Below are 14,071 nucleotides of genomic sequence, written 5' to 3' on the forward strand. Positions count from 1 at the left end.
GTTCCAATACTTTGGCCACCTGATGAGAACTGACTCACTGGAAAAGACCCTGATGCTGGGAAAGACTGAAGGCAGGAGGAGAAGGGGATGACAGAGGATGAGATGGTTGAATGACATCACCAACTTGACGGACATGAGTTTGAGCAAGCTTCGGGAGTTGGTGCTGGACAGGGAAGCCTGGTGTGCTGCAGTCCATGGGGTCGCAAAGAGTCAGACACCACTGAGTGTCTGAACTGAGTTCTTGAGTAGTACCCTAGTACGCACTATGTGCCAGATATAGGAAATATAATATCAAGTTGGAAGACACTACCCTTGACTCTCACAGAACTTCCAATACTGTCATACACTTGAGGAAACAGATGATTAAACAAGTAATTTCAATACAGCGTTACAATTATTGCTACAGAAGGAGAGAATCAAGAGATCATAGGAGCATCTACAAAGGTAAAGAAGGATTCTGAGAGGGAAATGACATCTGTGCTGAGACTTAGAGGCCGAGGCAGAGCTGGCCATGGGAAGATAACGCTTCTGTCAGGCCTGCAGTTTGAGAACACTGTATGTTCAAGTCACTCTTAAAACAAGCACCATGATGTGGTGGGAGCACAGAGGTGGAGATGGTGGGAAGACAGTGCAAGCAGTTAGATAAAGAGGTGGGCAAGGATGAAAAAACACAAACAAAAAAGTCCTGAAACAAATCATAATAGCTTCATGTGCCGTTTTCAGAAGGTTGGGTTCAATCCAAAGGGTGATGGAGCAGCTCTGAAGGACTTTTATCAGTAGCTACTGTTTTAATTCCACTCCTGTCTCTAGGACAGAGTACAGCTCCACCCACTCTCCTATGGCAAAAGCCTCCCAGAATGTTTAGCCTCACCACATGATCAATTATTTAAGGTTTTTCTTCTGCAGTGGGCTTTAATTACTGCATAAAAAGAAACTCCTAAGGTCTAGGACTTCCCATCCAGTCAGCATGATCAGTCCTCCCCGCTTGCTCACTGTTCCAGTGTTCCATGTCTCCCAGCTCAAAGAACAGAGGTCCTAAAAAAAAAAAAAAAAAAAGAACAGAGGTCCTTCTGTTGCAGGGGTAGAAGGAAAGATGTTAGTAACTGCTCACACCTATAGCACAAACCCATGTAACTCATTTGCCTCCTGTGATGCATTTGTCTCCTACACCTACCACCCACCTTACCTTTAGCTACTTTTCTCTTGAAGCTAGAACTTGTATGTGACTTGAAGCCACTAAACAGACCTCTTCCTTAGCAGCTATCACTGATGGTGGTGGTTTAGTTGCTAAATAGTGTCTGACTCTTGCGACCCCATGAACTGGGGCCTGCCAGGCTCCTCTGACCATTCTACAGGCAAGAATACTGGATTGGTTTGCCATTTCCTCCTCCAGGGGGTCTTCCCAACCCAGAATTCAAACCCAGGTCTCCTGCATTCCAGGTAGATTCTTTACCAACTGAGCTGTGAGGGAAGCTCCTCTCTCCATGGAATTTTCCAGGCAAGAATACTGGAGTGGGTAGCCTTTCCCTTCTCCAGGCGATCTTCCCAACCCAGTGAACGAACCCAGGTCTCCCATATTGCAGGCGGATTCTTTACCATCTTAGCCACCAGTGATAGCCACCGCTATCACTGATGTTGGGTTAAATTCCAAACTATTCTCTCTTTAAAAATTTTAAACTACAAATATATTATGCCAGAATACAACCTTCTCAGCACAATTAACACTCGTTTTTAAAAAATACACCTTAAATACAAAGTGTATCTTCCACAGATTTTTTTTTTTTCCTTCTGGACTAAGAGACAATTCCTACTGAGAAAGTGGAAAATGCTTTTGGAATAAGACAATCCAAAACAAAGAGATAGATACGCACGCCTATGTTTCTGCATCTGAAGACTGAGTGGCGACAGAAAGAGAGAGGTTTAGAAGGGATAGTTGGATGTCTGAACAGATAACATCCCAAATATTTCAAGTCTCACCCAGGAGGGAATTTCCACCAGCATATGCTGCAATTTGCCACAGGCAGATGAAAGCCTTTAATTCAGAACATAAGCTGGGCTCCCACCTATAAAAAATTCTACAAGCAACAGCTTGCCCTGGCTAGAATAACGATGCACGACTCACGGCTGAGAACATTCCACAGCTCAACAGATGGCTCTCTTCTGGGGTTTAAGACAGGCAGGCATCAGGCAGCATCCTGATAACAGTGAGCTACTGACCTGAAAAGGAGAAAGTTGGAGGCACAGGGGTCCACCAGCCCAGGGAGATGGCACATCTTTTGAAGCACACCATTCTCTGGGCATGCCCTGCAGGAATTTCCCTAAAACACAGCATAAAGCAATTGCTTTGTTATAGAACCGTGTCAAGGAATTCATAAAACAAGAACCATTGGTGCAAATAAATTCACATGACTCAAATTTTTAAAACGCTGAGAGATGTAGGCCTTCGGTTTTTTTGGTTTTGTTTTTCATCTCTCAGAAGCTTCATCTTGTTACGGTACATCTAGATTCTAACTTGAGGTTTATCCCTCCGGTATATTTCAGCTCGAATTCCTTATTTTCCCAATGCAGATCCCCATTTCCAATAGGGAGAAAAAGAAACCCGTGAGTAACAGTGAGCCCTTGCTTGGTCCCGTGAGCACACACACTCATGCAACTGGACAGCACTGCACCCCAACCCCAGCACACCCACACCTGAACCCACTGTTCACGCTCCAAATCCCAACCCTCCTTTCAGAAGGAATGAGCACTTCCTGAGTGACTGAATGATCACTGAATTAATAAACTGTAACTGTTGCAGTTCAACTGCTAAGTCAAGTCTGACTCTTTTGCCAACCTATGGACTATAGCCAGTCAGACTGCTCTGTCCATGAGATTTCCTAAGCAAGAATATTGGAGTGGGTTTCCTTCTCCAGGGGAATCTTCCCAACCCAGGGATCAAACCTGGGTCTCCTGCATGAGCAGACAGATTCTTTACTACTGAGCCACCAGTGAAGCCCAGATTAATAAGCTATTCTCTTGATTATTTGAACAACTGGTACCACATCTTTTGCTTCCCCACTACCCTTCCCCACTCTCTTCCTTGTCTTTGATACATTCGCTGATCCGATCCCTCTCTGACCAACCTAGTCCGTCCATCCTCAGACCTCAGATGGGTGTGTACATGTGATGTCCCTGCTGTCTGTCTGACCCCTGGCTTTCCCATGGTGTCTTTTGCTCCCCATCTCCCACTGGGCAGGACCAGCCTCATAGAATCTAATTTATGGTCCCAGTCACTCAGTTGGCCTATGTCTGGGCCAGTCACTACTCTACCCCCACTCACCCGCAAAGTGAGGAGTCAAGACATTTTAATACACACCCATTGTTCCTGGAGTCTCAAGTGAAATCATACTATTTTTGTCCCCTTAAATCATGACTATGATGTAGGGGCAGGACACCCAGCCTGGTGGGATGTGCACTTTGTTAGGGCAAGAAATGGTGGTCAAGCAGGGAGCTCAAATTCGAGGCTCTGTGACAACCTAGGGGGGTGGGATGGAGTGGGAAGTAGATTTACCAGGGAGGGGACATATGTGTATCTACGGCTGATTTATGTTGATATATGGCAGAAACCAACACAATAATGTAAAGTAATTATCCTCAATTAAATAAATAAATTTACATTAAAATAAAGAAATGGTGGTCAAGACAGAGACTCACTTTCCCACCACAGCTGCTCAAGTAGCCCTGCCACACATCATCAGGCAGTTCTATGGATTAATCACAGAGCTGCAGAAATTCACTGACACCCAGGGCTCACAATCCTGGGGCGGCTGTTGCTAAGTCACGTCAGTCACGTCCGACTCTGTGCGACCCCATAGACGGCAGCCCATCAGGCCCTGTCCCTGGGATTCTCCAGGCAAGAACACTGGAGTGGGTTGCCATTTCCTTCTCCAATGCATGAAAGTGAAAAGTGAAAGTGAAGTCACTCAGTCATGTCCGACTCTTTGAAACCCCATGGACTGCAGCCTACTAGACTCCCCCATCCATGGGATTTTTACAGGCAAGAGTACTGGAGTGGGGTGTCATTGCCTTCTCCACAATCCCGGGGCATTGGTCCTGTAAACCAGGCACTGTGGAACAACATGAAGGAGCGCTGTGCTCTCCCTGCAGAGGGGACCCCAGCAGCCTCCCACCCACTGTGCAGGGCAGGTGCAACAGCCCCACCCACCACCTGGTCCCAGCCAGGAGTGACAAGTTAACATAACCAGGACACGGCCACCGAGCACCACTGGCCTAGCTAGTTCTCACACAGCACTATGCTGAGTCCTGACACCAGCTGCTGAGACCCCTGCCACCCCACCTCTCTAGGCACCACCCTCTGCCCTCTGGATGTGGAGTCTACATGTTTCCCAGGGGAAAACATTTAGATGCCTTCCATGACCCCAAGTGACTCCCCTCCAGACTAAGATTCCAGCACCAAGGCATCCCCCAAACTAAGGTCTTCTGAGGGACAGCTGTTGTGATCCATCACTTCAGTCGTGTCCTACTCTTTGCGACCCCATGGACTGTAGCCGGTCAGGCTCCTGAGTCTATGGGATTCTCTAGGCAAGAATACTGGAGTGGGTTGCCATGCCCTCCTCCAGGGGATCTTCCTGACCCAAGGTCTCCTGGAAGGGGAAGTAGGGGAGGGATGGTCAGAGTCAAACAAATAACCACCCAACATTTCCCAGGGGGCAGCACCCTTTCTGTAAATGCTGCTTACAGAGACTCCGAGGAGAGAGACTCAGGACTGGTGTTGGAGGCCAGCCTTCTTACAAGTGACAGAGTGACTTGGGTGGGTCTTGAAGAATATTTTATCCTCTTCATGGCACCTTCAGATACTCTGCTGTCTTTCTTGAAGGCATTTTTAATCTGAAAAGTGCCAAAATTCTTAAAACACACGAGATGCAACCAAAAATACCAAACTGGGTATCATAGAAGTGCTGGCTAGCCTTGAGGAGGAAGTTGGAATCTTGATCTGAAAAACCATTAAAAGCCATCCTTTTATCCGATTCCTTCACCTGCCGACCTGATTGCTTTTAAATGAAGATTCAAGATCTCAAGGAGAACAAGATGCAGAAAATCGAGTGCCATTTTTTTCTCTCCACTTTCTCACAGATAATGACATGGGAGCATCCAGAGGCAGAGACAACCAATGTAAGTTAAGAGCTTAAGTGGGAGCACATTACAGGCCATCTCCACTCCCTCCTCCCATCCTCACACAACCCACAACACAACTGGAGAGAAGGCCCAAGACATTACTCCTGGAAAATGCAATCGCTATAACCAATTACTGAGCGAAATGCCCTTTATTAAGCCTCAAGCCTCTGATTAGTAAGTTTAATTTAAAGGGATTCCTCCTTCTCCCACCTAAGGCTGAGCTGCACAGATCCTTATCATGGTGATACGGAGCATTTATAGGCCAAAGCAGGTCTCGGATGTGTAATGGAATTGCCACTAAGTCAGATCAGCTTTAAAAAAAAAAGAGTTAGAGACAATCAGAAGACTGTCCCATGCCTGGTCTAAGGTTCCCCCTGAAGGTTCCCCCATCACCTTCATGTCAGTGACACTGTCCTTTGTGGCTGGGACAGAGCAGGAATAATCAAAGAATATGTATTTCCCTCCTTCCATGCCTTCAGCAAGTGGTCAGCTGCAGAAAATTTGGGTCTTCAGTTTAGATGGAACAAATGAACTTGAAAATCCAAGACAGACTTAGTCATGGTTTAGGGACAATATTTCCATCCCAGTACTATCTGTGGTATGAATCCGCTGCAGCGGGAATCTAAAGTATAAAATCCATCATACAAAGCCCAATGTTCTGAAGGATTTTCTCAGTGAATTTAGAACTTCAAAAAAATATATGAAAGTTCATAAAAATCAGGCCACGACATTAGCCCCTTATTCAGGTTAGGAGCAGAGAAAAGGAAAAAGACAAAAAATACCTAAATCATCATGTCACTTGATTTGGCTGTTCTGTCCAAAGCTCTGTCCATATCTATGTCCAGAACTCTGCTGAGGAGACAGGGAGTCAGAGGACTCTACCCACACCCCGTTGACAGATATTTCATTGAAAGCAAGCACCTAAAGTCTCCTTCACAGAAGGTTAAACTCAGACACCAACATTCCAGTTAGGTGTTTAGCTGTAAGAGCAGACTCACAAGGTCATGAAAACAAACTAAGGTGTTGACTTCATTTTGAAATGGCCGGACTTCCCAGGTGGCTCAACGGTAAAGAATTCACCTGCCAAGCAGGAGATGCAGGTTCGATCGCTGGATCAGCAAGATCCCCACGAGAAGGAAATGGCAACGCACTCCAGCATTCTTGCCTAGAGAATTTCATTGACAGAGGAGCCAGGCGGACTACAGTCCACAGGGTGGCAAAAGAGCCAAGCACGACTTAGCAACCATACAGTGACAAATAGCAGTCATACAGGGCACGTGCCCGTGTGTGTGTGTGTGTCCACTTGCTAGTGATAGAGAAGCAGGTAGGGAGAGAAGGAGGGAGAGAGGAGCATCTCAAAGCTAATCTTCTGCAAAACACCTCTGAAATCCCCTTCCCTTGAGCTTTCTTAAAGGATTTCTGTGGCTTGCCACCAAGAGATACCTATCCATGCCACATATCCTCCAAGCATCCTTGTATTACGGTTTGCATTTTCCTGAGTTAAACTATGTCTCTGGGCACTTATTATGTATTTCAAACAAAAGTTCTTATAAATGTTCCAGGATCAAAATGGCTTTTCATTCCAAATTAAATTATGGAATTTTATTGTATAAATTACCAAGCTAGAAATTATATCCTCAGATTTCAAGAGTTAGTAACAAAATAGACCTAAAGTCTTTGTAGAAAAAGAAGCAGAAAAATAAATCCTTGAACCCACTGGGAGAATGAAATTGATGTCAAAGGCCTCTCACAACTACCCTGTAATCTTTATCATCCGCATCTTTCTTAATCTTCTGGAATTTCTTTTTATTTTTTTTCCAATTTTATTTTTAAACTTTACATAATTGTATTAGTTTTGCCAAATATCAAAATGAATCCGCCACAGGTATACATGTGTCTTCTGGAATTTCTAATGACTTTGTTTTATTGTGTTTTGCTTTGGTAAGCGGTTGGGGAGCTAAGTAGACATAGCTAGATGTTGGAGATAGGATACAGTAATCAGCTGGAATCTGATGCCAGAACAATAAAACTGTGAAGAACTCACTTCCCTCATCTGCTTTCCTGAGAAGAGTACACGATCAAGCACATCAACTGTCAAAGATAAACGACGCTTCTGAACAATGACAACAATAAGCAAAGGTGGCAAAGATTATTTTTACTATGCTTAGTTCGTGATGTTTGGGTCAAAAAAATAACCCTACTGCCAAGAACCCTAAGATTTAGAACTCAAAAGTTTCATTGTACAGTGTTCTTCTATGTAAGGGTATTTGCCGATGTTTTCTTGTGCGACATTCAACTGTTGTGGTATGCGCTCATGCTAAGTCACTTCAGTCATGTCTGACTCTTTGTGACCTTATGGACTGTAGCCAGCCAGGTTCCTCTGTCCTCAGGATCCTCCAGGCAAGAATACTGGAGTGGACTGCCATGCCCTCCTCCAGGGGTCTTCCCGACCCAGAGACCACATCTCTACGTCTCCTGCATTGGCAGATGGGTTCTTGTGGTATGGAGGGCCTTTTTCAAGGACTTAAACACATACACTCAAACCCAAGGTGGCTATGTCCCCTGAAGAAGCCTCAGCTGCAGCTCCCAACTGGTTCTTACTTTTCCATAGGAAGTGAGCCATAAAAGCTGTAACAGGATGTTAAATCGGACTTTTCCTGGGGTGGCCAGACAAAATACAGGATGCCCGGTTGAACTGAATTTCAGGTAAACAATGAATTCTGTACAGGACATATTTATATCAAAAAAATTTATTTGCCAAATGTAGCAACTTTAACACTTCTTGTCTCAAATATTCAACTGAAGTGTCAAAGCTGAAACCACTGGGTTATAAACACATCAGTATCCCTAAAAAGAGCTGCTAAACAGTCCCTTGCCTATGGGTTGACTCTGCCTCAGCCTTTGTGCTTGAAGTTCTTTATTTCTTCTCTTCTGGATGCTCTGGCCCACCTCATCTATGACCGTCCCCTCCCCCCGCCTTCACATTTATCATCACTTATAACCTGCAAACTCCTTCAGGGTGGGACCAAGTTTTCCTATTCATCTGTTTCCCCTGAGTCCTGAGAACACACAGAAGACTTCCAATAAATGTTCACCGAAATCAAATGTTTGCCCATGGCCTTCTACATTGATTCCAGACTTCTCTTGGCTTTTGTGAGCTTTCATAACCAGCCCCAGCTGAATAACCTCATTTTCCATTTCCTCTCAAGAACCTCCACATTTATTAAGTTTTTTGTTCTCATGGTTTCCCAACATACTTTGCTCAGTCTGCCCCTCTCCTTGAGCTGATGTAGGAACCCATTCCACAGCGCTTCACCTCCACTTCTGGAATTTTTCACAAACTTTACATAAGATCCAATTCAAGTTGTCTATTTCTTGAGAAGATTTCTTTGATTATTTTATCTGATGTTACCCCTGTTCCAAAACTCTTATTTCACAAGTTAGAGCTTAACACAGATTTCATTTTTAATGTCTGCTGTTTGGGTGCTGATTCAGTTGTCTCAGTTCCAAGGTCCTGAAAGTCAAAGATGGCATGATAAATGTCCCTCGTAGCCCGCCCCCTCCCAATCCCACCAAGCACGATGCTGCCAAGTGGACAAACCCCAAAGAGCAACTAAGGAACACGAGACTTCAGTCTTGGCCCATTCACAGATTTTTTCACGGCATTAATTCTTTTAAATCGAATCTCATTTTCACATGTATTTCTCTGACCACTAGATGCTGAATATCTTCATATTTATCAGACATTTACACTTCTTTCATTGACCAGTTCATACACTGAATATTCTGGTTTGGGTTTAGCTTGAAATCTGAGCTTGAGATACAGTCTTGGGAACTCATAGCCTGGCTGTAGTCCTTGAAATAATGGTTTTGGATAAGACAGACCAGGGAGTGTGGTAGGTACAACAACCCAACTGTCTTGTCAAAAAATTATATAGATTTCAATAGTTTTTCAGAATTACCATTTAGCAATAGAAATAAGCCATTTATAACCTAATCTTAAGCCCTCAGCTCACATTTGATGCTGTAGGTTTTTGTTGGGATACACTACATCATGTTTCCAAGAATCAAACATATTGTTCAGTGGGAACTTTCCAGAAGGCACTGTCAATAAAGCTGTGCCTGGCCTCCAATTTGACACTGTGAGATGGAGACATTGCTGGCAAGAGATGGTAGCTGTACTGGGTTCTGGGTAGAACTGAGAGTGGTCCAAAATAATGGAATTGTAGCATCTGCTCTGCCTGGGCATAAATTGTTTAGAGCAATTTCTTTGGCTACTGGGCCAAAGTCAGCATTACCCATTGCAGATTGGAGAGTCAGAAACATTGACATACAGTTCACTGTTAAGCAAAGCAAGCCATGTTGTTGTAAGTCAAACAGCCATCATATTAGCTATGCAAGGAAATAATTTTGAGAGATGTCAAAGGGTCAGGATATGCCATTAGCCACTTTACTACAACAGAATATATCAAGGGTGCAAGTACAGGCTAGCATGCTTGGCTGATATAGCCAGACATGGGGGTCCTAATGCTACAGCCACAGACTGCTGAAGACACCAGATTCTGCGAGGGGAAGTGATTATGCTTTATCTGCCCCCAGGTCAGGGATCATGAAAGTTACGTTTGTTCTTCCAACAGCAAGAGAAAAGGACAGGGGATGATAAAACTCCACCACCGTGAGATCTCATTCCAGCCCTGCCATCCTAGAATCAGAACAAACAGGGGGAATGAGGCTAGCCAAAGATGCATTCTTCATTCCCAAACACAGATGGTCACAGTAATACTCATGGTTATAATAACAACCACCAGAGTTAGCAATGAATAAGTACCTTCTCTATGCTGGGAACCGTGCTGTAATACTAACACAATCCCATAAGGCAGGGTGGATCATTTAGGAAATTACTCACGGCTTGGGCTAATCTTTCTGGAGATCTTTCTCCTCCAGAACTTCCTCAGGATGCAAAAACCCTTGCTATTTTATAGAAGCAGCATTCGACTCTAGCCTCATGTACAACACACAGTGTGAACACTTTGGTTTAACTTTGCCTCCACTAGTTCCTTTTTTTTGGTCTTGGTGCATATCTACGTAGCCATCTAAGAGGGCAGATTAACACTAGGAGTGAAGACTTCCAAACTCTGTGCCCTTGCAACATACAAGGAGGAAAGGCTGACAAAATAAACTGATTTGTTCTCTTGGATGCTAGGTAAGAAAATCTAGCCTACCACCTAGGAACCACTCTAAGACCTTGGAAGGACACCAAAGAATCCTTGATTGTGTGGGTGTGCTATTCTCAAAAAGTTATTTTTATAATTAACTTCTATTCTGAATGACAAATGGGAAAAGAAATTCTTAAACTTTTACACCAAACAATTGCCAAGCTTTGTTTTACTGTAGTGACTCAGAGAATTATATTGTCCTGACCTCAGAAGTCTTCATTCTGTTTCAGAAAGTAAATAAACCAAAACAAAACTTTTTTCTTCTCCTTTGAAGAGATACTCAGAATTCTGCTCAAGGACACGATCAACCCACGTTATACGTTAATTGCTTTCTTCACCATTATTCTTGTCTGTGCATACTGTCAACTTTGAGTCTGCATCTTTTAACCAGTAATTAAAAGTTAGGAATTCAGCTGTTAATTCACTAGCAAACCGCACCTCCTTTTTTCCCTGCCTTTGTGATCCGTCTTTATTATTTAGTCGTGTGATACGATAAAGTAATAGTGATACTGAAATAATAGCAGTGAAAAAGACAAAACAGAGTAAAGCCATCCACTGGAGAGACTTCAGAGAAAATGGACATCAGAAAAAGACCTCATTCATTCGGGAAGCCTTCATGGACCCTGTGTGCCAGACACTGTGAGGCCCAGTCCTGAGCATGGAGGAGCTGGAGGTGAGCTGGAGCCAGCACCGCATGGTGAGAACCTGAGCCTTGCAGGCAGGTGGAGCTGGCCTGGGCCTATCCCAGGGGAATAGGAAATAGCCAGCTTTCTACCAGCCTCTGACTGGTTCTCTGAATTGCAGAGGTTACTCACCTGAATTTTTAACTTTATCTTTTGAGATACTTAAAAGTTCATACATAAGAAATAATAAAGAGATGACCTGTACAGCCTTAACTCATTTTCCCAACAGGAACATCATGCATAACTATAGTAAATATCACAACTAGGAAAGTGACATTGATGCAATCTACCCACCGTGCAGCTTTTACCAGTCTTACACACACTCGGTGTGGGTGCACATATACCTGTGTTTTTGATTTTATTTTATTTTTAAATTTTACATAATTGTATTAGTTTTGCCAAATATCAAAATGAATCTGCCACAGGTATACATGTGTTCCCCATCCTGAACCCTCCTCCCTCCTCCCTCCCCATACCATCCCTCTGGGTCGTCCCAGTGCACTAGCCCCAAGCATCCAGTATCGTGCATCGAACCTGGACTGGCAACTCGTTTCTTTTTTTTTTTTTTTTTACATCTGCCACTTCATTTATTTTTTTTATTTGCAGGAGTTGAAACAAATTTTAAGGGTATTTTCATTTCCCCCCCCCCCAAACATGAATCATTCAAGTAAAACCAACTTAACTATAGAAATGTAGCAAAGTAAGGGGAAAGTAGCATCAACAACCCAGGAGGCAAAGGCTGGGGGGAAGGTGGGTGCAGTCCGCATATAACATATGCATAAATGGCAACTCGTTTCTTACATGATATTTGACATGTTTCAATGTCATTCTCCCAAATCTTCCCACCCTCTCCCTCTGCAACAAAGTCCATAAGACTGTTCTATACATCAGTGTCTCTTTTGCTGTCTCGTACACAGGGTTATTGTTACCATCTTTCTAAATTCCATATATATGCGTTAGTATACTGTATTTATGTTTTTCCTTCTGGCTTATACCTGTGTTTTTGTACAGTTTGTCAAATATGTGGATCTGTGCAGCCAAAAGCAGTCAGGGTACAGAGGCCCCCTCATGCTACCCTTTTACAGCCACAGTCAGCGCCCTCCCTCCAACCCTCTGGCAGCCACTAATCTGATCTGCATCTCTAGGACTGAGATAGATGGAGTCACAGAGCACAACCTTCTGACTGGCTCTTTTCACTCAGCATAACTTACAAAATACCGAGCTGTGGTATCAACAGTAGGTTCCTTTTTATCACTGAGTAGCATCATGGTGTAGATGGGCCACCATTTGTTTGACCAGGTACCCACTGAAATACATTTGGGTTGTTTTCAGTTTTATAGCCAATAAAGTTGCTATGAACATTCACCAATAGGTTTTGTGTGAATATTAGTTTTTGTTTCTCTGGGATAAATACCCAGGAGTACACTTCTGGGCTGTACTATAGTTTTACAAGCAATTTCCAAGTGTTTTTCTAGAGTGGCTATACCATTTTACATTTCCACAGCGATACACGACTGATCCAGTTTCTTCACACCCTTGCCAGTATTTGATGTTATCACTATTGTTTCTTTGTCTCATTCTGATAGGTGTGTAGTTATATCTCATGGAAGATTTAATTTGCACGTCCCCAGTAGCTAATGATATTTACTTTCTTTTCATACGCTCATTTGCCATCTGCATATTCTTCTCAGTGAAATGTCTGTTCACATCTGTTGTTCGTTTTCTCACTGGATTGTTTGTTTAATTTTTACTGTGGAGTTTTAAGAGTTCTTTATATATTTTAGATATAAGGTCTTTGCTAAACATGTGCTTGCAAATATTTTCTCTCATATTGTTTTTTTATCCTGTAGCTTGTGTTTTTATCCTGAACAGCTGAGCAAAGCAAAAGTTTTTTATTTTAATGATATCCAGTTTCTCAACTTTTATGGATCATGCTTTTGGTGTCAATCCCCCCATGACACCAAGAGAACCCTCCACTCGCCCCATGTCCTAAATGCTTTCTATGTTCTTTTCATAATGATTTTGTAGTTTTACATTTAAATCATGACACACTTTAAGTTGCTTTCCTGGTGGCTCAGGTGGTAAAGAATCCGCCTGCAATGTGGGAGACCTGGGTTTGATCCCTGGGTTGGGAAGATCCCCTGGAAGAGGGCATGGCAACCCACTCCAGTATTCTTGCCTGGAGAATCCCCATGGACAGAGAAGCCCGGTGGGCTATAGTTCATGGGGTCATGAAGAGTTGGACACAACTGAGAGAATAAGCATGCACACTTTGAGTTAATTTTTGTAGAAGATATGAGATTTGGTTTGGGGCTTTGTTTGTTCTGCCTATGGATGTCCAACTGTTACAGCATCATTTGTTGAAAAGACCATTTTCCCCCATTGGATTGCTTTTGCAACTTTGTCAAAAATCAGCTGGGCATAATTGTGTGGGTCTATAACTAGGATTTCTCTGTTCTGCTCAGTTGATTAAACTGTCCATTCAATCCTGTCCATGAGACACCACACTGTATGATGACTACTACAGTTATACAGTAAGTTTTAATATCAGCTTCCCAGGTGGCTCAGTGGTAAACAATCTGCCTACTAACTAGGAGATGCAGGTTCTATCCCTATATGAGAAGATCCCCTAGAAAAGGAAATGGCAACCCACTCCAGTGTTCTTGCCTGGAAAACCCCATACACAAGAGAGTCTGGCGGGCTACAGTCCATGAGACCTCAAAAGAATCAGAAATGACTTAGCAACTAAACAACAAGCTTTAACATCAGGTAGCATGATTATTATTCTTGTTGTTGTTGTTGAGTCGCTAATCATGTCCAACCCTTTGCGGCCTCATAGACTGCAACATCTCAGGCACCTCTGTCTTCCACTATCTCCCGGAGTTTGCTCAAATTCATGTCCATTGAGTCAGTGAAGCTATTAATATCTAACCATGTTATCCTTTGCTGCCCCCTTTACCTTTTTCCTTCTATCTCTCCCAGCATCAGGGTCTTTTC

General features: G+C 43.3%; 1 long non-coding RNA gene across 9 annotated transcripts in view; it reads right to left on the reverse strand.

Moving 5' to 3' along the window:
- Positions 1 to 14,071, reverse strand: part of LOC147347952 (uncharacterized) — a 146,727-nt gene that overhangs the window by 114,946 nt on the left and 17,710 nt on the right. The window contains exons 3-4 of one of the 9 annotated variants that reach the window (XR_015150853.1): positions 2,218 to 2,318; positions 593 to 1,035 (exon numbers count right to left, since the gene is read on the reverse strand). The exons of the other annotated variants lie outside the window; for them this stretch is intronic. This is a non-coding gene — a long non-coding RNA (uncharacterized LOC147347952). Of the gene's footprint in view, positions 1 to 592; positions 1,036 to 2,217; positions 2,319 to 14,071 lie in introns of those variants that run through there. 9 annotated transcript variants of the gene reach the window in all.

Source organism: Bos grunniens, chromosome 22 (assembly GCF_055505025.1).
Source record: "Bos grunniens cultivar Pamir isolate PY7600 chromosome 22, Bosgru_T2T1.0, whole genome shotgun sequence".
NCBI lineage: Eukaryota > Metazoa > Chordata > Mammalia > Artiodactyla > Bovidae > Bos > Bos grunniens.